Here is a 26,770-nt window from a genome sequence, read left to right on the forward strand (position 1 = left end):
GAGCGCAGCGCCAGAAATCGCTTATGCGCATGCCCAGATGCTGAAAATCTCACCTGCACAGAAGCAATTTCCGGCTTCTGGGCATGCGCAGAAGCAATTTCTGGAGCTGTCGAAGAAAGTCCCCGCGCCACACTGCGCCGGTTTAGCACAGCACGCGGGGACTCGCTGAGTGGGCGGCTTGGTTTGGGGGTGGCTTGTGGGCCGGTTAAACGGCCTTTGTGGGCCAGTTCCAGCCCATGGACCTTAGGTTGCCGACATTGGGTGTAGGGGTTAGAGTGTTGGACTAGGATCTGGAAGAGACCAGGGTTCGAATTCCCGCTCAGCCATGAAGCTCTCTGGCTGGGTGACCTTGGGGGCCAGTCACTGCCTCTCAGCTTAACCTACCTCACAGGGTTGTTGTGGGGACCAAATGAGGAGGGGGAGAATCAAGAAAAGTGGCATATAAATGCAATACATTAAAAATAAATAAATCCCCTCTCCACCTCTCACTCTCTCCACTTCTTCCGTTGGGACTTCAGTCTGGTCTGGAGTGTCTTGGTTGAGTCATCAGCTCTTACTCGGTCAAGAGACACACAACGCACTTCTACTGCTGGGGAGCAAAGGGTCAAGGGTAGTGTCATCTTAGAAAATACTGGGCTTCCTGCAAGGAAATGTCTAACCTGTTCAGCAGCCAAACAGTCCACCCATTTAAAAGACAGTTGGAGAGGCTCACCTTCAAAGCTCATGGGAAAGGAAAGATCACGTGTGGAAATGCAGGAGAAGAGAGTGTGATAGGAAAACTGATGTGGAAGCCTGTGAGTTTCCCCTCAAAGGAATTTCTCTGGCATTTGGACCCAGAAGAAGTGGAGCCTAAGAGCATATATCTAACCGTCAAGTCGGACTCAGTTGGCAGCAGTTGCGGCAAGGAAGGGGAGGCGAGAGGCTCTCCTGAATACAACCCCTTCCCCACACAAGAGCGCCACTCTTTTCTCACTTATAAACATCCCTGCACATCTATGAGCAGGGAAAGAGCTTCTACATGTGTGGGCCCAATAACGCTTAACCCCATAACAAATTTAGAAATTAAGTAATACCACATGACATAAGTTTTTTTTCCAATTCATGCATTGTTAGTCTTTTAGTCTAACAGTGGGGGGGGGCGGGGGACAGAATTCTGCTCAACATTTCACTTGGTAGGTCTGCCCTAACAGAGTAGCCTGACTGCCGGCATCAGGTAAAAGAGGACTTTCAGCAACAGACTCTGCATCACCTCAGCAATGCTCACCCTGTTTTGTACTCGAGATCTCTTCTTCCCACTGACCACCCCCCATCCACTTTATAAGTAATTGGGGCAACAACAATATGTTCCTGCTGCGGCTTAGCCTCAGAAAAATGCTCGCTTGGCGGGGGGGGGGGACTTTCCTCTTTTTGTGAAGATAAGTAAGTTATGCGCTGTGCCCTTGAGTATAATCTGTGCATTTTTTTATCTGCAATCAATGTTATTTTCTTATCATAGCTCAAGATAAATTTGCAAAACCAAAGAACTCAGTATCTCCTCTTCCACACGGCGCCCTCTTGTGGCACCTGTGTCAAACGTCACCATCCTGGCTGATCTTCAAAACGTTGTTGGACTACAACTCTCATTGGCCATGCTGGCTGGAGCTGATGGGACTTGTAGTCTAAAACACTTAAGAGTGTGTTAAATAGGAGGCCATTTGTGGCTGCAGATCATTGCTGTCACCCAGCTCTAACCTGCAGGCTGAAAATGGCCTGTTACAATAGCCTGAAATCCTGAGGCTTAAGAAAGCACAGCCTACTTGAGAACAGGCTGAGAAGAGCTGTTCTTTGGCTGCTGGGTCAGGCCAAAGGCACAGGGGCCTACTCCTAGGGGCCATGGGCGTTTCGGCCCCCACAATAAAATATTTGAGGGGCCAGGCCTCCACAAAGTGGATGGACATTCCCATTCAAATGGTGTGTGCACACTGCATCATGTGATCAGTTATGCAAGGTGGGGCTTACCTGGCCCCCCACAATATTTTATTTAAGTTGGCACCCCTGGCCAATGGTCCATCTAGCCCAGCCTCCTGTTCCCACAGTGGCCAACCAGATGCCCCAGTGGGGAACTCTCAAGCAGGATCTGAGCACCAGAGCAGTGTGTGTGAGAGTGTGTAGGAACTGGACTTCCGGTCGGCGCCAGCGCTAATGGCCGCCTCCTGCTGAGCTCCGCTCAGGGAGGCTTCTTCACGAGTTCGGGTCTGACCGCTACGGCGAAGCGGGGACCCCTAAAATCTCAGGCGTGGAAGCCTGAGAGCAAGGAGGCTCGGTGGGCACCTTAAGCGCCCCCCCTTACTGCAAAGGAGCCTTTTTAAAGGCTCCGGAGTGGCATCGGGGAGCGCGGTGCTGAGAGCCGCTACCCAGCCCGTGGAGTGAAGCCGCGTCGCCATTGACGGAGAGCGCCGATTCCTTCCTGACATTTGGAACTTAAATTGGACTACCGTGAGTAAGATTGAACAACAAATCTAAAAGGAAACAATTTGAAATTGGCTGAAAACGGAGAAGGCAAAAAATAAGGAAGTCTGCCTTCCTCGGACTGCATGTAAATAAAGCAACGGACAGGAAGCTGCAATTTGACAGAAAGCAGCCTTTAAATTGACGGACTCTGACATTGGACTTAAATCCCCCCCTTAGCAGGCAGGGGCAGGGGGGGGAGATTGGTGATTTGTTTTACCTGCATGAAAGAAGCTTAGAAGGGGAAAGTTCTGCCGTTTTAAACCCCTGGGGAGGACTGCTTGGAAAGTGAGCCACCGGGACTGAGAACTGTCATTCGATTTGCTACAAAGTAGGCGCTTTGCCTTGGATAAACTAAAGACACTATTTGTTACAAGTTTGGCACTTTGGAAAGATACAATTTGATATTTTGGAAATTATTGGACAATTGGTTGCTACTTTTGTTTACCTCTGAAGGGAACTTTCGTTTCTTTGTATTTGGAACTTTGAGTTGCTCCATCTAGAGGCTGTAGGAATATAGCCACTATTTTTCACTGCAAGGAACAGGCTTGTGGAATTTCCCAGCTGAAAGTGATTCTCGTGGGAAAGACCTTGGGATATGAGTGGCCCAACAGAGGAGAGATTAACAAGGGCTAAGAGCAAAGTTGAACAAAAGAGAAGAGGCTCAATCGTAAACCCAACTGCACCTGCTTCAACTCCCTCCATGGATACAGTAACAATAACAAAGGCATTGGTTAAAATAAATGAAACTCTGGAAGTCTTAACAAAGCAGAGCACTGAAAACTCCAAACAGTTGAATGAATTATCAACAAAATTGGACCTGAATACAGAGACTATAAATAAATTAGTTCAAGAAAATGAGATAACTAGAAAGATCGCAGAGGAGGCAAAAACTTCGGCAGAGGAGGCAAAAATTTCTGCAGGAAACACACAGGAAAAGATAGTACCAGTCTGTAAAAAGCTGGAAGAACATGATGCTGCCCTGTCTTTAATGGAACTACAGAGGAAAAGTAGAAATTTGAGATTGAGATTGATTCCAGAAAATGAAACGGACAATTTGATAGACTATCTTACAAAAGAATTTCTGGACTTTTGGCAGGACAGCTTAAAAGAGGAGGAATTTAAGATAACAACTGCTTTCAGACTGGGAAGGAGACAGAACAGAAAGAGCCCAAGAGACTGCCTGATAACTTTGAGATCTCAGGAGGAGAGAGACAAGATATTGAATTTACATTTTCAAACAGCCCTTGAAATTGAAGATTCTCGTGTGCAGATCTTTAAAGATATCCCTAAATATATTTTGGAAGCGAGGACCTATTACAAGGATTTGGTCACTCTATTGAGAAAGAACAACATACTATTCAGATGGGAGTTCCCACAAGGCCTGTCTTTTAACTACAAAGGAAAGAAAATTAAGATTAAAACAGTGCAAGACAAAGAACAGTTTCTGACAAGGAACGAGGAGGATCTTCTGAAGGGAACGGCGGAACCTACACACCTAGAGGATTTACCAGATATTTCCAATTTATCTTTTGGAGCTAAAAAATCAACAGAAGAAGATCTTCTTGGAGCTGTTGGAGGGGTAACCAAATAAAGAACAAGATGTCTCTGCAATTTCTAAGTTGGAATTGTAATGGCCTCAATCTTCCTAGAAAGAGACGAGAGGTTTTTCATATCTTAAAAAAAGAACAATTGGACTTGATTTGTTTACAAGAAACCCATGTGACTAGAGTACATCGAAAATTACTTATTAACAAAAGATTAGGACAAGAATTCATTTCATCGGATAAAGTGAAGAAAAGAGGAGTGGTGATTTATGCAAAGGAAAAGTTGGCCCCTAAATTAATATTTAAAGATGAACAAGGAAGGTATTTGGCAATTGAAATTCAAGTTCAAGGAGAAAAATTATTGATAATAGGAGTTTATGCACCAAATGAAGGGAAGTCAGAATTTTTTAAGAAATTGCATGAGACATTAATAGACTTTTTGGATTATAATGTAATTTTAATGGGAGACATGAATGGAGTGGTTTCTACAAATATGGACAAAGCACAAAAACAGGTGATCTCCAAGGATGGGAGATTACCTAAGACCTTTTTTGAAATGACTGACAATATGAATCTGATTGACATCTGGAGAACAAGGAACCCTCTTGAAAGAGAGGAAACTTTCTTCTCTGAAGCAAAAATGACATGGACTAGAATCGACCAAATATGGATAACTAGTGGGATGGCATCAAAGATTAAGAAAGTGGAAATCTGCCCAAAGACTTGCTCCGACCATAATGCTGTAAAGATGGAGATGAACCCAACAACAGCTGGCTCCTTTAGATGGAGGATGAATGACTCCCTATTTAGAGACGAAGAGGTCTATAAAAAGGCCCAGAAAGTGGTAAAGGACTACTTTGAGATAAATCTGAGAACAGAAGTGGAAAAAAGAGTAATTTGGGACGCAAGTAAAGCTGTCATGCGAGGATTTTTAATACAACAGAATGTCATAAAAAGAAAGAGACAGAATGAGAAGAAGGATAAGATCCTGGAAAAGATAAAAGAAGGAGAAAAAAGATTGAGATCTAAACCAAAGTCACATGAAATCTTGAGAGAAATCAAGTTCTACCAGAGACAATATATGGAACTGATGAATCAAGAGATAGAATGGAAAATAAAACAAATGAGACAAAAGACATTTGAATCGGCAGACAAATGTGGGAAATTTTTGGCATGGCAACTGAAGAAGAGACAAAAACAGAATACGGTTACAAATTTAGAAGTGGAAGGAAAAAACATTTATAAACCAAATGAGATCAGAAACTGCTTTCAGAGTTATTTCAGGAGACTTTATGCACAAGGGCCGGTGAATGAAAAAGAAATAGAAGAATTTCTTAAAAAATATGGATTACAAAAAAATTCTGAACAAAGTAAAGTGACTTTGAATCAGAAGATAACTGATCAAGAAATTGAGGGAGCCATTCAAAATATGCAATTGGGAAAATCTCCAGGACCTGATGGACTGACCTCCAGATATTATAAAGCTTTGAAAGAATGGCTTATACAACCGTTGAAGGAGGTCTGTAACGAAATCTTAGAGGGGAAGAAGGCACCTGAATCGTGGAAAGAAGCATATATTACACTTATACCAAAGTCAGAGACTGAGAAGAACCAGGTTAAGAACTACCGCCCTATATCATTACTCAATGTGGATTACAAAATTTTTGCAGACATTTTGGCAAAAAGACTGAAAAGAGTTTTGGTGGGGGAGATCCATAAAGACCAAGCGGGCTTTCTTCCAGGAAGACACTTGTCAGACAATGTGAGAAACATAATAGACATTATGGAGTTACTGGAAGTTAATATTAATACCAAGGCAGTTTTAATATTTGTGGATGCGGAGAAAGCCTTTGACAATATTTCTTGGAATTTTATGAAAAAGAATCTCCAAGGGATGGGGGTAGGCCAAGGTTTTGAAAATGGTATAAGTGCAATTTATTCTGAACAAAAAGCAAAATTGATTGTAAATAATGTGGTTACAGAAGAATTTCCTATTGAGAAAGGGACACGACAGGGATGCCCAATATCCCCACTACTTTTTATATCGGTCCTGGAGGTCTTATTAAACATGATTAGAGAGGACCAGCTGGTTAAAGGGATTCAGGTCGGAGCTAAACAGTATAAACTGAGAGCATTTGCAGATGATCTAGTTTTAACATTACAAGAGCCAGACACTAGTATGAAAAGAGTTTTAGAACTAATACAAGTATTTGGTCAAGTAGCAGGATTTAAGCTGAACAAACAGAAAACGAAAGTATTGGATAAAAATCTAACAGTGGTTGAAAGAGAGAGGTTTCAGAGTGAAACTGGTTTAACGGTAGCAAAGAAGGTGAAATACCTGGGGATTAATTTGACATCTAAGAATGTGAATTTATTTAAAGATAACTATGAGAAATGTTGGTTAGAAGTTAAGAAAGATTTAGAAGTATGGTCAAATTTGAGACTTTCCTTGTTAGGCCGAATTGCTGTTATTAAGATGAATGTCTTGCCGAGAATGTTGTTTTTGTTTCAAACATTGCAGATTTTGGACAAAATGGATTGTTTCAAGAGGTGGCAAAAAGATATATCTAGATTTGTCTGGCAGGGCAAAAAGCCCAGAATAAAATTTAAGATACTAACTGATGCAAAAGAAAGAGGGGGGTTTGCCCTGCCGGACTTAAAGTTGTATTATGAATCAGCGGCTTTCTGCTGGCTGAAAAGTTGGCTGCTTCTTGAAAACACAGACATTTTGGATTTGGAAGGGTTCAATAACAGATTTGGCTGGCATGCATATATATGGTATGACAAGGTTAAAACTCATCAAGGTTTCAAAAACCATATTGTTAGGAAAGCATTATATAATGTCTGGATTCGGTACAAAGATTTGTTGGAAAACAAAACCCCCAGGTGGTTGTCACCAATGGAAGCTAAGGAAGTGAAAAAACTTAATATGGAACCCAAATGGCCAAAATATTGGGAAATTATAGAACATGAGGAGGGAAAAGTGAAATTGCAGAGCTATGAGAAATTGAAGTCAAAAGTAAGAGATTGGCTTCATTACTATCAGATAAATGAAGTTTTCAAACTGGACAGGAAAATTGGCTTCCAGGTGGAGAGGTCAAAATTAGAAACAGAGCTATTGGAACCCAATACTAAGAATCTGTCAAGAATGTATAACTTGCTGTTGAAATGGAATACACAGGATGAGACGGTTAAATCAGCTATGATTAAATGGGCACAAGACATCGGTCATAACATTATGTTTGCTGACTGGGAACAGTTATGGACCACCGGTATAAAGTTCACGGCATGTAATGCCTTAAGAGAGAACATTATGAAAATGATATATAGGTGGTACATGACCCCAGTCAAGCTGGCAAAAATTTACCACACGCCCAATAACAAATGTTGGAAATGTAAGGAAACTGAAGGTACCTTTTACCACCTTTGGTGGACGTGCCCTAGGATTAAGGTCTTCTGGGAAATGATTTATAATGAAATTAAGAAGGTGCTTAAATGCACTTTCGTGAAGAAACCAGAAGCTTTCCTCCTGGGCATGGTAGGCCAATTGGTGTCAAGGAAAGATAGGATGTTTTTTATGTATGCTACAACAGCAGCAAGAGTACTTTTAGCAAAGTATTGGAAGACACAAGAACTACCCACACTGGAAGAATGGCAGACCAAGGTGATTGACTACATGGGACTGGCGGAGATGACTGGCAGAATCCGTGACCAAGGGAAAGAGACAGTGGAAGAAGACTGGAAGAAATTTAAAGTTTATCTTAAGAATTGCTGTAAAATTAATGAATGTTAAAATGTCTTGGGTAATGCAAAATAGAATTGCAGTGACAAACAATTGGACATGGAAAAAAAAGAGTTAAAGAAAGTGCTATAAGAAATTGAAATTAGGGGTTGCTGGAATGATTTAAAACAGGGATGCAGAAAGGGGAGGTATGGGGAAGTCGCTGAAAGAAGGTTTTAGGAAAGAAAGGTCAAGAAATTATACATGTTTATATGTTTGTTTGTCTATGTATTGTGTTGTATTGTCTTTTAATATGGGTTGAAAAACTAATAAAAAATTTATTAAAAAAAAAGAGAGTGTGTAGGAACTAACCTACTGCACAAAGGCAATTATTTATAGTAGTTGCTCCACCTACTTCTGCCTCTGGCCTCGCACGCTACGGGCATGTGGCCCTCAGAAGGCTAGCCAGAAGGAAAGTTGGCCCCCGGGCTGAAAAAGCTTCTTCACTCCTGCAGCGATAGGACAATGTGGCTTACATGCTTTCATGTAGGCACAGGCAGGGCCGGATTTAGGTTTGATGAGGCCCTAAGCTCCTGGAGGTAATGGGGCCCTTTATATGTCCAGCTGTCCTTTGCCAACAACAAATTGTCGCTATTTTTTTGTGTTGAGTATCGTTATGTACTGAAGTTCTCACCCTGGGCCAGCAGGGGGGTACTGTAGATAGTTTTCACTCAGGTCCACATATGCAAATAAGGAATTGAAAGTGACGTTCAGTGATTGGATAGTTACAGAAAGTTGTTACTGTTGCCTTGTAGTTGAGCTCTATATAAGCAGGTTGGCTGAACCCTTCAGCCCAGTTCTGTTCTGGCCTGTGAATAAACAAGAGCTGTTTGAAGAATCGCTGTGTCGTCTGATATGTTCACCCACAACTTAACAAATATATGCTATATGGTACTTTATGGACCTAATAGGTATCTCAAGCCATTTGCACATAACAAAATATGTATTTTATCAAAGTAATTGTTGAACTGAAATACAATTAAGAAGAAGTATATTAATAGTGAAATAATTATTAAGCTCTAACTGTACATAGGTTTTATTTTGTTTTTTATCTCATATTTTGGAAATGTACATCCAGTTTTTTTTCTCCTTTAAATTTTTTTGGGGCCCCCAAGAGAGTGGGGCCCTAAGCTATAGCTTGTTTAGCTTATATGTAAATCTGGCACTGGGCACAAGGCTGGCTGCAAACTAATTCAGACTTAAGAACATATTAAGAGCCTTCTGGATGAAGCCAATGGCTCCTCTGTCCACTTCTGACAGGGGCCAACCAGATGCCCCAGAGGGAAACCCAGAAGCAGGATCCAAGCTTGAGAGCAACTCTTTCCTCCTGCGATTCCCATCAGGTGGTCTTCAGAAGCATTACTGCCTCCGATTGTGGAGGCAGAACATGGCCATTGTGGTTAGCAGCCATTGGGAGAATTGCCTTCCAAGCGTTTCTCCAGTCCTCTGTTAAAGCCATCCCAGTTGGTGGGCATCACTGCCCCCTGTGTGGGTGAGCTCCGCAGTTTAACTATGTGGTATGTGAAGAAGGACTTTCTTTTGCCTGACTCTTCCAACTTTCGGTTTCATTGGATATCCTATGTTAACCATCAGAGTCCCGGGCATATAATAGACGTTTGTTTCCATCAAAAAACTCACACATTGACTTTAAGAAACTCTCAGTTATGCCTTGACGAGCAAAGCACCTTACTGACAATAAATTGTCCACTGACGGGCAGTAAATGCGCTATTGTAATGTTTAAAGAGTCAAGTTTAACAGTACCCCTGCCAAGCGACTGCAAGACCTGTGAATTGGCTAAATGTACATTACCAATTTCCTCTTCGAAAGAAATAAACAGACTTCGATCGTTGCAAATATGCTGAGAAGCTCCTGAGTCCACAATAAAAAAATTCCACTTGGCGCCTTTAATTCTTTTACGATCTGTTGTCCGAGCGTGAAAAGCTTGCAGCTCGTTTCTGTCTTTACGATACGATGTTGGCTTCTGGGCTGACAATCGTGACTGACGAACAGAAACAGACTTGGGAGTACTTTGCTTTCTTTTGGATCTGCAGTCCTTTGCAAAATGTCCTTGCTTATTGCAGAACCAACAACGCTTGGCAGCTTTAAATACAGTTGTGTCACCACAAGTTTGCATATGGTGTTCCTCATTCTTTCTGGAAATAGGAGTGCTTATCGCACAAGCCTCCCTCCTATCCAACTCGCCCATTAATCTTGCTGTTACCCCTTCCACAGTTAATTGTGCTGGTGGAATGGCAGATATCTGGCTAGCTACACCATCAAAGTCCTCATTAAGGGAACAAAGGATGATAAAAACATACTGAATATCAGGTATCTCCATGTCCCTTCGAATCAATTCGCAGCGTATTGCCTCCAGACGTCTCAAGTGTGCTGCCAAATCACCACCAGGCTGCAACTTCGTCTGGTACAACTGCTTGAAAAACGTCAATGCAGACGCTGACTCTTTTCTAACATGCACTGCTGCAAGACTGTCCCACATTTCTTTGGCAGTTTTCTTATTCCTTATATAGACTACTTGCTGGTTGCTGACTGCCAAATTAATTATTGCCCTGGCTTTCGCATCTCCTTTTGACCAAGCATTAGTTACAGGGTCAGGAGGGTCATCAGTTACATAGGTCCACACTTCTCTAGAGGTCAAAAGCACCTCCACCCGAAAAGACCATAAACTATAGTTCTCATCTGTCAGCTGTGGGAAGACCAGAGCCTTCTCAGCTTCTGGAACCCGGTCAACCATTCTGGAACTCTTCCAGACCCACAGAACTACGCCAACAGGAGAACGAGTTTTCAAACCTTTCTCAGAGTCCAAAAATATGCAGTCATCCACTCAGCAGCTGGGCCCATAACCAAAGATGTTGGCTTTTTGCAGTATGGTAGCACTGCAGAGAGCTTGCTGGGGAGACCATGCATTAAAAAGGGACTCAAAAAATAACTTAAACAAGGTTTTAATTACAAAAACAAAAACTCCTTATACACTAAATACATCAACAACAAACCCGACCCATCCCCCAGAGTTATGGAAGAACTAGGTGCTGCTCCTTATATACTACACCCAATTGCTGACACAGCTTAATCAATACAACTCAGCAGCACCTGCTATGTTTCACAGCTGTAAAGCTGGGTCTCGTTATTTTGCTCTGGCCCTTGCTCTGGCCCCTTAAAGACATACACATCGGGTGAAACAATGATGAACCTTTACATTTAAAGAAACCATTCAACACTTATCATTACTTTTAAAGAAGACTGTTGTGTCTTCTTTAAAAGTAATGATAAGAGGGATAAAAGGGGAATTTACCAGGATCAAACCCTGGTTTGCTGAAGTAAAGAGATTCAAACGAATCTACCAACTAGCTTCCTGCTATATACTGGGGAATGTGCTACTGACTCATTAGTGTCAGGGAGGGAGGACAATATTTAATCAATCTGTCCTCTCCTTCTATCCACAACAATCCCACATTCGCAAAGCTAAAAAGCCCCAAATTTTGCAAGCCTTCATTCATAGGGGAGTCCCTCCATCCCCCAGATCATTTTGGCTGCATTTTCTGAACCTTTTCCAGCCCTGCAGTATTCTTTTTGAGGTGAGTACTCTACACAGTACTGTGGGAGATGCACCACAAATTTGTGTAACAGCATTAGGATATTTGCAGTTTTACTTTCAATTCCTTTCCTACTGAATTTCTGGCATCAAATTTGCTTTAACAATTCCCCAGGCTCTTCCTCCCCCTCGCACCCCAGAGCCTTGCTGCTACTCACCAACATTCTTACACCAGATGGTGACTTTGGCCTCTCTGTACTCAGGAGCTGATGGAGGCTGGAAACCATCTTGTCCATGTTTTCCACAACTGTCATGGGTCCATCAAGGATCTGAGGAGCACAGGAGCAGCTGCCCAAACCTTATCATCATCATCATCATCCGACGTTGCCCAAGGGTTTCCCTGGCCCTCCTCCTGCAGACTGGGGGGCCAGCACATAATAGCATCTCTGAGGGGCTGCCGCATTGAAGAGAGCAAAGGCTGCTTAATACATTGCAGGGGGTTGGAACGAAATGGCCCTTGGGGGTCCCTTCCAACTGTATGATTCTATGACTTCTCTGCTGCTTAAGTTACTGGAGGGTAGATTTTGGTCAAAGATTAGGGAAGCTTCTTGATAGTAGGGAGAGTTTGACAATGGAGCCAGTCACACAGAGGGAGGTGGTATGAGACATCAGACAATCCTGATGGAAACGGAAGCAGAGTTTGCTTATTTGCCCCATGTCTGGAACAGAAATCAATGAATATGATTGGTCTTCACCTTCGTTGTGTTCAGCTTGCCAATGATATGGAACCAATTGGGATTCCTGCATTGCAGGGGTTTGGACTAGATGACCCTGAGGATCCCTTCCAACTCTGCAGTCCTTTGATTCTATGAACTGCCCTTCCAAACCGAATTGTGTTTTCTTTGCATTGAAATGGATGTTGTGGAATAATGTAGTAAATCATGTAATAAAGTACATATTTAGTTGCGTAAAATTCTGCCACAGCAGACAGTGGGATTGATAACTTAGATTTTTACCAGAAGTCTAACTGCTGCGAGCATAGGTGTGATGCAACTCATTTAATTAAGGTGTGTACCCAGGGATATTTATTTCCTTATATATTTCTACCTTCCCGAAAATCTTCCAGCAGAGGCCGGACAACCATCTAGTGTTTCTTTATTTATTGTGTTTCTATCTCACCTCCCCCCGCCCTGTCAAAAAAACCATCAAGGAGCTCAAGGTATCCCCTCCGTGTTTAACCCCCGAACAACCGCCCTGTGAGGTCAGTGGGACTAAGAGGCCTGCATTGCCTTCCAAGGTCACCTCTGTCAGCTTCATGGCCCTAGGGTCTCCCATGGGTCCTGGTCTGGCCACATACTCTCAAGGACGGAAAGGGATGGTGGACCATCAGGACTGCTTTAGCTTTCTGGATTTCCTGCCTCAAACATTGGGGCTCACCAGACCCGCCCGCCCCGTCTCCCCCTTACTTCTAGGAAGCCATGATTTTACCGGCTTTATTTTGGACCACTCCTCAGCGTTCTGCTCCTCCAGGATTGCCCCGGCAATTGCCACGTAGTGCTGCCCCAGCTGCTCCAGCGTTGCCAGTTCCTCCAGCTCGTTGGCATCCATGTCTGAGACCTCCTTCAGCAGTTGCAAGATGCCCAGAAGAGCAGCTGCATCCAGAGATGTCGGCTCAGCGTCCGTCAGGACCGTCTCCACCACCCCTAGGTAACCAGCGGCTACTGAAAGGTCCACGCCTTGGGCTTCTGCCTGGAAGATACTCTCGGGAATCTGTAGCCAGAAACAAGACCCCCAGGTTAGAGAAGGGGGACTAAATGGGGGCAGGGTGGGTGAAGGGGTGTGTGTGCCTCCCCTTTTGGAAAAATCCACCCAGATGTGTCTGATCTGCACAAAGCCATTTTTGAAGTATTTTTAGTAGCAGTTGTTCCAAAATCTGTTATATGGGAACTTTGGGTTGGGAGCAGTGCACAAGCTGAAGGCACTTTAGGGGAAAGTGTGTAGGGAAGCCATAAATCCGGGAGTGGGGGGGGGTACAGAGGGGCAATGTGGAGAGCTGAGATGAGAAGATGTGTCAATAGATGTCTGTGCCCCACAACTAGACTTTAAGAAGCTTTGCCCACCGTGGGTCTCCTGAGACAAAGCTAGACACTTGTCACGTGTCCCCAGAGCTGTGGCTCAGTGGAAGAGCATTGGCTTTGAGTGAGGAAGGTTCCAGATTCAATCCCACTCCCCATCGGCAGCTCCAGGTAGAGCTACGAATGGCCCCTGCCAGAAATCATCCTGCTCAGCTAGATGGCTCTGGGGTCTGGCAGCTTCTTACAGAAATTACAGAACTGTGAAGCTGGAAGGGACCCCATGGATCTTCAAGTCCAACCCCCTGCAACCTGTACCACCCCAAATTCTCCCAGAAATCAACTTCCCCACAGACTCACCCAGGAAACACTTGGGGGGCACTGAGAAAAGGCTCCAGGGCCCATGAGGCCTGGCCAGCAACACAGTGATGCTGGACCACAGGTGGAAGCCCTCAGGGTTGAAGGGCTGAAGCCAATGCTTTAGACTCACCACTGTTGCATTCGCTCATGCATTAACCTGAGCTATGAGCTGTGGGACAGGTTTTGACTGTGTTTTCTTCAAGATCTGAGGGGGAAACAGCAGACATGCAAATGGAAGGTTGTGGAAGGTGGTTTACAAAGTTAGTACCTCACCCATTTCATGGAGCCAGGCAAAAACATTCCTCTTCAACTAGGGCTTTGGCTGATTAAGCCATCTACGGCTTTTAAGTGTGATAGTGGGGGAGGGGTGGTGTTGTTTTGCTATTATGCTATGTAATTTGTGTTTTCATGTTGTATTTTCATGTTGTAAACTGCCCTGTGATCTTCAGGTGCAGGATGGCATATAAATTTTAATAAGAGGAAGATTAATTCTTTCCACAGCCCTGCAAGGTAGACAAGGTCAAAAGAGAGCAACTGGCCCAAAGTCACCCAGAGCACTTTGTGGTCAAGGGGGGAGTTGAACCGGTGTCTCTCTAGGCCCCAGTCTGACACTCTGACCACAAATCCAGGCTGATCCAACAACTGGGGATACCAGAAGTACCCTTCTCCCCTGGAAACCAACCCAGTGATGAAGACCTGCTTCAGAGGCGCAGTTTCTTTTTTTTAAAAAAAAGATATTTATTAGGGTTTTACAAAAAACAGAGATTTACAGAATAAAAAGAAAACAAAGAAAAAGAAGAATACAAAAAATACAAAAATACATAGAAAAGAAAAAAAAAGAAAATACAAAATACAAAAAGCAAATCCATTTTTTGATATCTTTAAGCTCATTTGCTTGTTTCCTTGACCTCCTCACACCTCCCCTTTTTGTATTCCCATTTACATAATCAATTCAGCAAATCCTTACCCTCTTTCATTTATCTTAACTCTATATCATAACATATTGTAACTCTATATTTTCATCCATTTATCAATTCATTTTTGCATATTCTTATTAACTTTTATTGCTAAATACCACTTATTTCCAATCCGAACATAATTTTAACATTCATTAATTTTACAATATTTCTGAAGATAGTCTTTAAATTTCTTCCTGTCTTCCTCCACCACTCTTCTCCCAAGTCTCGGATTCTGCCAGTCATTTCCGCCAATTCCATATAGTCCATCATCTTCATCTGCCACTCTTCCAGGGTGGGTAGATCTTGTGTCTTCCAATACTTTGCAATAAGTATTCTTGCTGCTGTTGTTGCATACATAAAGAAAGTTCTGTCCTTCTTTGGCACCAATTGGCCGACAATGCCCAGAAGGAAGGCCTCTGGTTTCTTCAGGAAGGTATATTTAAATACCTTTTTCATTTCATTATATATCATCTCCCAGAAAGCCTTGATTCTTGGGCACGTCCACCAAAGGTGAAAGAATGTACCTTCAATTTCTTTACATTTCCAACATTTATTATCGGGCAAATGATATATTTTTGCAAGCTTGACTGGGGTCATGTACCACCTGTATATCATTTTCATAATATTCTCTCTTAAGGCATTACATGCCGTAAATTTCATACCTGTGGTCCACAACTGTTCCCAGTCAGCAAACATGATGTTATGACCGATATCCTGTGCCCATTTAATCATTGCAGATTTAACCGTTTCATCCTGCGTATTCCATTTTAACAGCAAGTTATACATTCTTGAAAGTATCTTAGTTTTGGGATCTAACAGTTCTGTTTCCAATTTTGATTTTTCCACCTGAAAGCCAATTTTTTTGTCCAAATTATAGGCCTCTCTTATTTGATAATAATGAAGCCAATCTCGCACTTTATCTTTTAATTTCTCAAAACTCTGCAATTTCAATTTGTCTCCTTCTTGTTCCAATATTTCCCAATATTTCGGCCATTTGGCCTCCATATTGAGCTTTTTCTGAGCCTTCGCTTCCATTGGTGACAACCACCTTGGGGTTTTGTTTTCCAATAAGTCTTTGTATCTTATCCAGACATTGAACAATGCTTCAGAGGCACAGTTTCCTTGCTGAACAAGGCATGACAGGGCCTTCCCAGTGCTGGCTCCAAAACCTTGGAACTCTCTTCCAGAGGAAGTGGAATCTGATCCCTCGCTCCCAGCCTTGTGGCACTTTGGCATGAGATTGAGGAATATGAGCATTTAAATAAATAAATATTCTATTATCATTATCAAATAAACATTTCCATTAATAAAACGTGGCTTGTGTTTTAATTAATGGGAAGAGGGGGTGAACCACTCTGGTAATTGTAGCTTTGTGAGAGGAATAGAGGTCTCTTGACAACTCTCAGAACTCTCAGTGGACTTGTTGTTGTTGTTTAGCCGTTTAGTCGTGCCCGACTCTTTGTGACCCCATGGACCAGAGCACGCCAGGCACTCCTGTCTTCCACTGCCTCCCACAGTTTGGTCAAACTAATGCTGCTAGCTTCGAGAACACTGTCCAACCATCTCATTCTCTGTCGTCCCCTTCTCCTTGTGCCCTCCATCTTTCCCAACATCAGGGTCTTTTTCAGGGAGTCTTCTCTTCTCATGAGGTAGCCAAAGTATTGGAGCCTCAGCTTCACGATCTGTCCTTCCAGTGAGCACTCAGGGCTGATTTCCTTAAAAATGGATAGGTTTGATCTTCTTGCAGTCCATGGGACTCTCAAGAGTCTCCTCCAGCACCAGAATTCAAAAGCATCCATTCTTCGGCGACCAGCCTTCTTGATGGTCCAGCTCTCACTTCCATACATCACTACTGGGAAAACTATCGCTTTAACTATACAGACCTTTGTTGGCAAGGTGATGTCTCTGCTTTTTAAGATGCTGTCTAGGTTTGTCATTGCTTTTCTCCCAAGAAGCAGGCGTCTTTTAATTTTGTGACTGCTGTCACCATCTGCAGTGATCATGGAACCCAAGTAAGTAAAATCTCTCACTGCCTCCATTTCTTCCCCTTCTATTTGCCAGGAGGTGATGGGCCCAGTGGCCATGATCTTTGTTATTTTGATGTTGAGCTTCAGACCATATTTTGTGCTCTCCCCTTTCACCTTCATTAAAAGGTTCTTTAGTTCCTCGTCACTTTCTGCCATCAAGGTTGTGTCATCTGCGTATCTGAGGTTGTTGATATTTCTTCCAGCAATCTTAATTCCGGCTTGGGATTCATCCAGCCCAGCCTTTCGCATGATGAATTCTGCATATAAGTTAAATAAGCAGGGAGACAATATACAGCCTTGTCGTACTCCTTTCCCAATTTTGAACCAATCAGTTGTTCCATATCCAGTTCTAAATGTAGCTTCTTGTCCCACATAGAGATTTCTCAGGAGACAGATGAGGTGATCAGGTACTCCCATTTCTTTAAGAACTTGCCATAGTTTGCTGTGGTCGAAACAGTCAAAGGCTTTTGCATAATCAATGAAGCAGAAGTAGATGTCTTTCTGGAACTCTCTAGCTTTCTCCATAATCCAGCGCATGTTTATTTTATTTATTTATTTATTTACGGCTATTAGCCCATAAAATATGTACAAACATAAAAACACAGAGACATAAAAACAGATATATCCAACAACAGAAGGTGAACACCACGATGCAAGGGTGGGTCATTGAGCAGAGCCAAGTGACAGCTTGGGGCCAGAGAGCTCCAAGGGACGGATCACGGAAACGGAAAACTGAAGACGAACTCCGACATGCACTCTCATCATAACAGTCCGATTAATTTTGATGTTGTTGTTGTTTTTTGGTGGTTTTTGAGTGTGAGATAACCGCATTCAGAAATCTCGCCACCTGCAGAGTTACAGAAGGATCTGTATCCTGCAAAAGCAGTGCGGCGCATGTTTGCAATTTGGTCTCTGGTTCCTCTGCCCCTTCGAAATCCAGCTTGCACTTCTGGGAGTTCTCGGTCCACATACTGCTTAAGCCTGCCTTGTAGAATTTTAAGCATAACCTTGCTAGCGTGTGAAATGAGTACAATTGTGCAGTAGTTGGAGCATTCTTTGGCACTGCCTTTCTTTGGGATTGGGATGTAGACTGATCTTCTCCAATCCTCTGGCCACTTCTGAGTTTTCCAAATTTGCTGGCAAATTGAGTGTAGCACCTTAACAGCATCATCTTTTAAAATTTTAAATAGTTCAGCTGGAATATCATCACTTCCACTGGCCTTGTTATTAGCAGTGCTTTCTAAGGCCCATTTGACTTCACTTTCCAGGATGTCTGGCTCAAGGTCAGCAACCACACTACCAGGGGAGTACGAGACACCCATATCTTTCTGGTACAATTCCTCTGTGTATTCTTGCCACCTCTTCTTGATGTCTTCTGCTTCTGTTAGGTCCTTACCACTTTTGTCTTTTATTATGGTAATCTTTGTACGAAATGTTCCTTTCATATCTCCAATTTTCTTGAACAGATCTCTGGTTTTTCCCATTCTATTGTTTCCCTCTATTTCTTTGCATTGCTCGTTTAAGAAGGCCTTCTTGTCTCTCCTTGCTATTCTTTGGAAATCTGCATTCAGTTTCCTGTATCTTTCACTATCTCCCTCACATTTTGCTTGCCTTCTCTCCCCTGCTATTTGTAAGGCCTTGTTGGACAGCCACTTTGCTTTCTTGCATTTCCTTTTCATTGGGATGGTTTTCGTTGCTGCCTCCTGTATAATGTTACGAGCCTCCATCCATAGTTCTTCAGGCACTCTGTCCACCAAATCTAAATCCTTAAACCTGTTTCTCACTTCCACTGTGATTCATAAGGGATTTGATTTAGATTGTATCTTACCGGCCCAGTGGTTTTTCCTACTTTCTTCAGTTTAAGCTTGAATTTTGCTATAAGAAGCTGATGATCTGAGCCACAGTCAGCTCCAGGTCTTGTTTTTGCTGACTGTATAGAGCTTCTCCATCTTTGGCTGCAGAAAATATAATCAATCTGATTTTGATGCTGCCCATCTGGTGATGTCCATGTGTAGAGTTGTCTCTTGTGTTGTTGGAAAAGCGTGTTTGCGATGACCAGCTTGTTCTCTTGACAGAACTCTGAGCCTTTGCCCTGCTTCGTTTTGATCTCCAAGGCCAAACTTGCCAGTTGTTCCTTTTATCTCTTGATCCCCTACTTTAGCATTCCAATCCCCTATAATGAGAAGAACATCCTTCTTTGGTGTCATTTCTATAAGGTGTTGTAAGTCTTCATAGAATTGGTCAATTTCAGTTTCTTCAGCACCAGTGGTTGGTGCATAAACTTGGATTACTGTGATGTTAAAAGGTCTCAGTGGACTACAGTTCCCATTATTATTCTTTTTTTGGGGGGAGTGCTTTTAATGCACCGTGCAGATGGGACCATACTGAACAAAGTAAGAGTCACACCTGTTGCTCCACCCACTTCCCTGTTGCTCTGACCCACCAATTGCTGGCACAAAGAAATGGGGACCTTGGGCTTAAAATAACAGTTGCCACAGTTTGAGTCTGGAGATAAGGATAGTCAGAACTGCCATACCTTTTTTGTAGTGGCAGACAAAAGGAAGGAGCTGCAGGCAGGGGGCATAAGCAAGGCTTCCCTGCATGACCTGAAACATATGACATTCCTCCACAGGCCCTGGAAAAGAACAACAACAACAACAACAACAATAATAATATTTGTACCCCGCCCATCTGGCTGGGTTTCCCCAGCCACTCTGGGCGGCTTCCATAGAAACCAAAAATACAGTAAAATATCACAGATTAAAAACTTCCCTGAACAGGGCTGCCTTAAGATGTCTTCTGAATGTCAGGTAGTTATTTATCGCTTTGACATCTGATGGGAGGGCGTTCCACAGGGCGGGCGCCACTACCGAGAAGGCCCTCTGCCTGGTTCCCTGTAGCTTTGCTTCTCGCAATGAGGGAACCGCCAGAAGGCCCTCGGCGCTGGACCTCAGCGTCCAGGCAGAACGATGGGGGTGGAGACGCTCTTTCAGGTATACTGGACCGAGGCCATTTAGGGCTTTAAAGGTCAGCACCAACACTTTGAATTGTGCTCGGAAACGTACTGGGAGCCAATGTAGGTCTTTCAAGACCGGTGTTATGTGGTCTCGGCGGCCGCCCCCAGTCACCAGTCTAGCTGCCGCATTCTGGATTAGTTGTAGTTTCCGAGTCACCTTCAAAGGTAGCCCCACGTAGAGCACATTGCAGTAGTCCAAGCGGAAGATAACTAGAGCATGCACCACTCTGGTGAGACAGTCCGCGGGCAGGTAGGGTCTCAGCCTGCGTACCAGGTGGAGTTGGTAGACAGCTGCCCTGGATACAGAATTGACCTGTGCCTCCATGGACAGCTGTGAGTCCAAAATGACTCCCAGGCTGCGCACCTGGTCCTTCAGGGGCACGGTTACCCTATTCAGGACCAGGGAGTCCTCCACACCAGCCTGCCCCCTGTCCCCCAAAAACAGTACTTCTGTCTTGTCAGGATTCAACTTCAATCCATTAGCCGCCATCCATCCTCCAACCGCCTCCAGGCACTCACACAGGACCTTCACCGCCTTCACTGGTTCTGATTTGAAAGAGAGGTAGAGCTGGGTGTCATCTGCATATTGATGGACACCCAGTCCAAACCCCCTGATGATCTCTCCCAGCGGCTTCATATAGATGTTAAAAAGCATGGGGGAGAGGACGGAACCCTGAGGCACCCCACAAGTGAGGGCCCAGGGGTCTGAACACTCATCCCCCACCACCACTTTCTGAACACAGCCCAGGAGGAAGGAGCGAAACCACTGTATAACAGTGCCCCCAGCTCCCAGCCCCTCTAGACGGTCCAGAAGGATGTTATGGTCGATTGTATCAAAGGCCGCTGAGAGATCCAGCAGAGCCAGGAAACAACTCTCACCTTTGTCCCTAGCTCTCTGGAGATCATCAACCAGCGCGACCAAGGCAGTTTCAGTCCCATGGTGAGGCCTGAATCCCGATTGGAAGGGATCCAAATGGTCCGCATCCTCCAGGCGTGCCTGGAGTTGTTCAGCAACCACGCGCTCAATCACCTTGCCCAAGAATGGAAGATTTGAGACTGGGCGATAGTTGGCCATACAGGCCGGGTCTAAAGATGTTTTTTTAAGAAGCGGTTTAATGACCGCCTCTTTCAGCGGATCTGGGAATGTTCCCTCGCAGAGGGAAGCATTCACCACCCCGCAGAGCCCATCGCCCAGCCCTTCCCGGCTTGCTTTTATTAGCCAGGATGGGCAAGGATCAAGGAGACAAGTGGTTGGTTTCACGCGTCCAAGCAGCCTGTCCACATCCTCGGGGGTAACGGATTGAAATTGATTCCATGCAACTTGACCAGACAGAGCTCTAGCACTCTCCCGCCCCAGCCCTGCTCCCACGGTGGTGTCTAGCTCCTTCCGAATATGAGTGATTTTATCTGCAAAAAACTTTGCAAGATCGTTGCAGGAGATCTTGCGGTCTTTACAAGGCCCCGGTGGTAAAGGTGGTTCCGTTAAATTGCGAACCACCTCAAAGAGTCTCCTGCTACTATTTTCTGCAGATGCATTAGAGGCGGTGAAGAAAGTCTTCTTTGCCGTCGCTATCGCCACTTGGTAGGCTCGACGTTGAGCTCTAACCTGTGTCCGGTCAGATTCAGAGTGAGTTTTCTGCCACCGACGCTCTAGCCGTCTCAGCGATTGTTTCATCGCCCTCAGCTCCGAAGAAAACCACGGTGCTGTCCGGGCTCCATGCAGTCGGAGAGGGCGCTTCGGAGCCAGACAGTCAATAGCCCTGGTTAACTCCGCATTCCAGCGGGCCACTAGGGAATCAGCTGAAAGGCCATCAACATGGGATAAAGCATCCCCTACCACTCTCTGGAAACCATTTGGATCCATTAAGTGGCGGGGGCGGACCATCCGAATTGGTCCCACCTCCCTGCAGAGGGGAATGGTCGCGGAGAAGTCCAGTTGCACCAGGAAGTGATCTGACCATGGCACTTCGTTTCACTTTTACTTAATGTCAGATCACCCACGTCACTAGAGGTGAACACCAGGTCTAAGGCATGTCCATGACTATGAGTTGGGCCAAACTTATTCAGGGACAGCCCCATGGAGGCCATGCTTTCCACGAAGTCCCGAGCAGCCCCTTGTAAGGTCGTGTCGGCATGGATGTTAAAATCCCCTAGGACAACCAAACTAGGTGTCTCCAGGAGAAAATCTGTCACGACCTGAAGCAGCTCGGACAGGGAATCCTTGGTGCAGCGGGGAGGTCGGTACACCAAAAGGAATCCTGTGCTGCCCCTATTGCCCAACTTCCAGAACATGCACTCAGAGAACTGGATCTTCCCAGTAGGACGCCAGGTGCAAGCTAGTGACTTTCTAAAAATCACTGCAACCCCACCTCCCCGCCCACATGACCTGGGTTGCTGTGCGTAAGAGAAACCTGGTGGGCAAGCAGCGGCAAGGACAGGCCCACCTGCTTCCTCCAACCAGGTCTCTGGCACACATGCCAGGTCAAATCCTCCATCCACAATCAAGTCGTGGATGGCAGTGGTTTTATTCATCATTGACCTGGCATTGCACAGCAACACTTTCAGGTCATGTGGGTTTCCCCTGTTGATTCCAGTATCCATCCGGTCAAGGCCAGACCCGGAGGCAGGGATAGTCTTCAAACAACGACTAAACCTGCCTCCTCGGTAATGACATGGTCTGGTCTTAGTGTAACTCCTCCTCTTGCCCATGATCACCGAGATCGGATGTCCCAGTGCTTCCGCCCCTGTGGAACTCGTCCCAGCCATCGTGTTGGCTGGGACCCCACTCCCAGGCAGCCCTGATCCCGCCCCTTAAAACAAAACACAAACTATACAGAACCAATAAAACAACAACAACAAAAAAGGAACAGAACAATTATACTAAAATTAATCCCCAACCAACTATCCATCCCACCCACCCACCCCCAACAAAGGAAAAAAGGAAAAAAAGGAATAAAAATTTAAATTGCAACCGACTGCTTGAGGACATTTTCATAGAATCATAGAATCATAGAATCATAGAGTTGGAAGAGACCACAAGGGCCATCGAGTCCAACCCCCTGCCAAGCAGGAAACACCATCAGAGCACTCCTGACATATGGTTGTCAAGCCTCTGCTTAAAGACCTCCAAAGAAGGAGACTCCACCACACTCCTTGGCAGCAAATTCCACTGTCGAACAGCTCTTACTGTCAGGAAGTTCTTCCTAATGTTTAGGTGGAATCTTCTTTCTTGTAGTTTGGATCCATTGCTCCGTGTCCGCTTCTCTGGAGCAGCAGAAAACAACCTTTCTCCCTCCTCTATGTGACATCCTTTTATATATTTGAACATGGCTATCATGTCACCCCTTAACCTCCTCTTCTCCAGGCTAAACATGCCCAGCTCCCTTAGCTGTTCCTCATAAGGCATCGTTTCCAGGCCTTTGACCATTTTGGTTGCCCTCCTCTGGAACTTTGAAGTGTCAGGCATAGCTCTAATGGCTTTAGCCCAAACGTAGCAGAGTTTTCCTGCACAGCGAAGAAGCTAGTTGAGGTGGAAATGACTAGTCAGCTAGACTCAGAATAACTATTTACAGGATTTATTAAAAGGAAAAATAAAACCAGCAGAGTTTCTGCATACAAAACAAAGCAAAATAAATCCTTTCTTTCTCTCTCTCTCTTAACCATGCACAGCACTCCTACTCCTAACACACCCCTAACACACCAAACTGTGCTAGCAATCCCTAGATAACAGAGTTGAGTGCTGGTCGTTAACCAATCAGAGTAAGTAGTTTCTAGGTCAAGCTGACCTTGGCTTTCTGCCAAGAGTAAATTGACACGGCCTTGAGTTAATTGTGTGAAGCCAGAATCTGTAAGTTTCCCATGAGAACCAATTAACAGAAACTGAACACCCCCTCACAGATTCTGCTGGACAATTAACATCAAATACACCTATGTAGGAGATTATTTTTCCAGCAAACCTAAACCCTTGCACATTCGCTTGTTCTTTACCTTTGCCAATGGTTTAGTTAACACATCTGCTACATTTTCTTCACTTGATACATAAGTACAGGTGATTACATTGTCTTGTACACAGCAACGCACATTTTGGTATTTTACAGAGATATGTTTGGAACGCGATTTGAAACCCTCTGTTTTACTTAAGGTTATACAAGCTTGATTATCAATGTAAACTTGTACTGGTTCTCCACAATTTACATTTAAATCTGTTAACAAATGCTTGAAATAAATCACCTCGTTGCGCAATTCACTCAACGCGGCGTACTCTGATTCCGTTGATGACACACTTACAACGTCTTGCTTGCGTGACCGCCAGCTGATTAAAGCTCCACCGACCATTATGACTAGTCCTGTGACAGATTTTCTATCCGGCAAATTTCCCCAGTCACTATCACAGTAGCAACTCAACATTTCATCCTCTGAAGAATTTAATTGTAACATATAGCCAATTGTCTGTTTGAGGTATCTCAGAACTTGTTTTACCCCTTTCCAGGCATTTAGTGTGGGTTTTGAGACCAATCTACTTAATATGCCTACTGCATAGCTAATATCAGGTCTGGACCACTGTGCTAGATACAATAAACTTCCAATTACAGAATGATATACATCAGGATGTTCAAATTCAGGACTCTCATCTGTATGAAGTGTTTTTATGAAACCTGGATCCATAGGCACCACTGTCCCTTTGCAATCCTGCATCCCGTATGTAGTCAGTAGTTGTTTAACTTTGTTCTGCTGACTAATTAGGCAGCTGCCATCTTGGGCCCAGCACACTTCCAACCCTAGATATGTCCTAACCGGGCCTAAGTCCTTCATTTTGAACTTACTGGACAATTGCTTGGCAAACCTTTTAGTTTGTTTATCTGTTTTGCAAGCATACAATACATCATCTACATAAATCAGACAAAACTCTTGATCACTGCCTGTACCACGTACATAAACACAATTGTCAGCTGTACTCTGCTTGAAACCAAATGACACTAAGGCCTCATGGAAACATTTGTTCCAAGATCTTGCAGCCTGTTTGAGACCATATAGAGCTTTGTTTAATTTCAACACTCTATTGGAACCTGTCTCATAACCAGGCGGTTCGGCTAGATACAGGTCTTCTGATATTGATGCATGTAAATATGCAGTCTGGATATCAAAATGGTTTAACAGGAGTTTTCTCTTTGCTCCAAGCGTTAGAATCAGCCTTACACTGTCCCCCTTAGCAGTAGGGGAAAAAATCTCGTCATAATCTTTTCCAGGCCTCTGAGAGTATCCTTGAGCCACTAAACGAGCTTTGTATTTGTACTCTCCTGTCACCAGAGGTTTAAGTTTGTACACCCACCTGCAGCCTACAATCTTTGCCCCCTCAGGCGCTGCTACTGGTGTAAAAACCTTGTGCTCATTCAGAGAGGACATCTCTTCCTCCATTGCCTGCTTCCAGAGCTCTGCCTCCTCTTTTGGTAACTTTAACACCTCCTGAAAACTCTTGGGCTCTGCAATTACACTAAACACATTTGCAGTATCTGGAGAAAAACGCACCGGAGGCACTCCTTTGTTTTGTCTTTTAGATCTTCTGGGAGAAAATTTTTCTTCTGACCCACTTTCCTCCTCAGAACTACGACCTCTCTTTTGTTGCTTAGCAACTGGTCTCTGGCTAATTCCACTTTCTTGAGAGCTCTTATCTGAACTTTCCTCCCCCTCAGACTCTGATTCTCTATGTTTACCGTCAGAGTCATGAAGCTCCTGGGAAGGTTCAAACCAAACCTCAGTATTGGCATGTAGTCTCTCCCAGCCACTATGTTCACAAAAAGTGGCATTCCTGGAGATCACAATGCCATTTGTCCCTTCAGCAAAGCGGAAACCTTTTCCCAGCTCCTGGTAACCCACAAACACTAACTGTTTGGTCTTAGGATCTCCCTTCTTTCTCATTTGTTTTGGAATTAATACCCAGGCTTTTGATCCAAACACATGCAAATGGTCAATTTTGGGTTTTTTCTGAAACAATTTAAAGTACGGAGTTGTACCTATTGTTTGATGAAAGAGCCTATTTTGGAGATAACACGCGGTGAGCATGCTCTCCCCCCAATAAGACATGGGCAAATCAGCATCATCAAGCATGGCAAACATCATATTTTGTAAAGATCTGTGTTTTCGCTCTGCAACACCATTCTCCTCTGGGGAAAAAGCGTTCGTTTTTCTATGCCCAATGCCACGCTTTTGTAACCAATCTCTAAAAGCATTTGACATAAATTCGCCACCTCTGTCCGTCTGAATCCTTCTGAGTTTAATGGACAGAAATCTTTCCACAGATGCCACCCAGCTTTTAAACTTAGTGAACACGTCACCCTTATTCTTCATGGGAAAAACCCAAGAGTAACGTGTGGCATCATCCACAATTGTTAATGAAAAACGCGATCCACCCCTGCTTACAGCAAATGGACCAATTACGTCCATGTGAACCAGCTGTAGCGGTGACTCACTAACTCTGTCACTTCTGGGGTAAGAGACTCTGTGGGTTTTAACCTTTTTACAAACATTACAATCAAGGTACTTGTTACAACTCTTTAAATTACCCCCATCAGCCAATTCAGACATTTTTAGTATACTTTTCCAACCAGCATGCCCCATTTTCCTATGCAATAAGTGCACACAGTTGTCATGTATAGCTTTGTTATTCACTGCAGGCTGAGATTTACTGACTACTGCTGCAACTTGAGATCCTGCTTTAAGCCAAAACAAGCCTCCCTCTGACTTAGCAGTGCCTAAAATCTCACCAGCCTTCTTAATAATGCAACTGTCTCCTTCAAAATACACTTTAAACCCAGCTTTTAGCAAACAATCTACAGACATCAGATTGCTCCTTAATGAAGGCACACAAAGTACATTTTGCAGGCATTCACGAAGACAAGGAACAAAAACTGCACCCCCCGAAATCACTTCGGAAGTACTTCCGTCTGCTAGAGCCACCTGGCTGCGCTGTGCT

General features: G+C 44.1%; 1 pseudogene across 1 annotated transcript in view; it reads right to left on the reverse strand.

Moving 5' to 3' along the window:
- The window catches only part of LOC310753723 (adhesion G protein-coupled receptor D2-like), a 64,648-nt pseudogene that overhangs the window by 13,643 nt on the left and 24,235 nt on the right, over positions 1 to 26,770 (reverse strand). The window contains exons 4-8 of the transcript in view: positions 19,313 to 19,419; positions 13,929 to 14,003; positions 12,855 to 13,136; positions 11,585 to 11,695; positions 483 to 589 (exon numbers count right to left, since the gene is read on the reverse strand). The product of the transcript in view is annotated as an adhesion G protein-coupled receptor D2-like (transcript). The remainder of the gene's footprint in view (positions 1 to 482; positions 590 to 11,584; positions 11,696 to 12,854; positions 13,137 to 13,928; positions 14,004 to 19,312; positions 19,420 to 26,770) is intronic.

This window comes from Podarcis filfolensis, assembly GCF_964270895.1.
Source record: "Podarcis filfolensis genome assembly, chromosome: W".
Lineage (NCBI taxonomy): Eukaryota > Metazoa > Chordata > Lepidosauria > Squamata > Lacertidae > Podarcis > Podarcis filfolensis.